Raw genomic sequence first — 2,260 nt, 5'->3', positions numbered from 1 at the left:
TCATTGCCAGGAAGCTTGCCTGCCTCATGTAGAGGGTAGCCTCTGTGTCTGTGTCACTGACTAGCTTAGAAACAAAAATAAGTTGTTTTCCATTTTTGTGTCAAATGAAATTAGCAATATTTACACATGAACAGCACAAAAAGAGAAAACAGAATTATAAGCCCAGCAGGGTACAAATCTTACCCTCAAAGCAAATTAGTGATTGAGTGCTATTTAATTTCAGAAGCCGTCAACATTTCCATTGTAAGTCCAGATTTTTGGATGTTCGTAATGTGTTTGTTTTATGTCACTTCACATTGATATTTGGCACTCACGTTCCTTGCTTAGATTGAAATAGCTTATTAAAATTCATTTTAATACACTTAAAAAGATGCCCTGCCCCAATTTTTTTCTTCTTTGGATTGCACGGTTACATCCAGAAAAATGTACTCTTTGGAGTGTACGTCACTGTGAATTTTGACAGGCAGGCGGGTAACCACCAGCAGAATCAAGNAGAGAGGGTGTGTGTGTGTGTGTGTGTGTGTGTGTGTGTGTGTGTGTGTGTAGGGCCTCCTGGAATATGAACTAGCTGATTTGGTTTGATTTCTTTTTTTTAAAGATAGAAATGCACGGGGCGCCTGAGGGGCTCAGTCAGTTGAGCACCTGAGTCTTGAATTTGGCTCTCAAGTCATGATCCCAGTGTCCTAAGATCTAGCTCAGCATGAAGCCTGCTTAAGATTCCCCCTCTGCCCCTCCCTCTCTCTCTCTCCCTAAAAAACAAAAAACAAAAAAAAAAAATGCAAGACAGAAAGCAACCTTTGGGAACCCAGCATGATGCTTTCAAGTCATAGTACAAAGTTACTTCTAAAAAAAAAAAAATATTGACATCTTAGCGCAGAGAAGCACCAAAATCATTCTGATACGGACATTTAATCCAGCAACATAGGAATGTACCAAATGACATTCCTTAATAAACAAATGAAAGGCAGACAGAATTGTAGCCCGTGCAAGAGACAATACTATGCTAGGAAGAAAATGAATCCAACCCATTTGGGCTTTTTTGTGTTGCATAAACACTGGTGAAATATTTGGAACTTTCTACTAAAAATAAGAGTTCCCAGTTTCTAGGCTTATTTTTGTATTTGGTTTCTCTTAAAAATCTGAAGTCTTTCAAATATATCCTGTAATTACTGCACTTACTTTGGTTACAAAATTCTTCCCACCGGAGGTCCTTAATAGTACTTCCTTCTCTTTTGGAAGTTGGACATTTCAAGACTTGAACTCACCCTGAGAAATGTCACTGGTTTTCATTAATGGATTCAATTCAACCCACCCAATAGTTCCCTCCCATTATGGACTCAAAGTAATGCGTGTAGAAACTGGCCATTCATCAGCTCGCTGAAGCACAGGTTCTTTTTCATGGAACGCCATATTGAATGACATGGCTGCCACATTGTGGAGGATAATATATTTGAAATCAGGGCCAGGAGGAGGACGCTCTGGTTCTGGTCTGCTTCTCTCTGAAGCAACATGTGGACCAGGAAGAGGAGTCTGCTTCCCATTCCAGGGACTGAATGTCAGATTCCTTAGACTGAGGGACCTTAGACATAGTAGCTTCCCAATCCAGATGAGACCTGTTTTTCATTGCGTATCGCTGGCCCTAAGATTGAAAAGTATCCCTTGTGTGCCTGGGGAGGTGGGAAGTTGTGTTCAAGTTGTCTGAACACAGATATATTTGTAATTAGCGCAAATAGTAGTGCACTATTACTGCAATTAAAAGGAAAAGGTTGTCAAACAGGTTTTTTTTTTTTTTTTTAAGAGAGAACAGATCTGTATACTGTGTACAGGAAAAAGGGCTCCAAGAGATCGCAAGCAAAAAGAGAGGGAAAGAACGAAAATGGAAACACCATGAAATAATTAGTAATACATCTGATAAGATGGGAAGGATCTGTACAGTAAAAACTACAAAACATCGCTCAGGGGAATTAAAGACTTACGTAAATGAGAGATACGCTGTGTTCACGAAGCACAGGACCCAATTTTGCCGAGATGTTAATTCTCCCAATTTAATCTATAGAGTCAGCACAATCTAATCAGAATCCCAGCAAGCTTCTAATAGACCATGACAAGCTGATTTTATAATTCATACGGGAATGCAAAGGATGGAGGATAGTTAAAACAGCTGGGAAAAAGAGCCAAGTTGGAGAACTACCTATTCCTGAATTCAAGGCTCTTATACACTATGCTAATCAAGATAGTGTGGTATTGGACTTGAAATGCA

The sequence above is a fragment of the Crocuta crocuta genome, unplaced genomic scaffold, assembly GCF_008692635.1.
Source record: "Crocuta crocuta isolate KB4526 unplaced genomic scaffold, BGI_CrCroc_1.0 scaffold41, whole genome shotgun sequence".
Taxonomy (NCBI): Eukaryota; Metazoa; Chordata; class Mammalia; order Carnivora; family Hyaenidae; genus Crocuta; species Crocuta crocuta.
The sequence above is the reverse complement of the archived record's forward strand: the minus strand, read 5'-3'. Positions refer to the sequence as shown.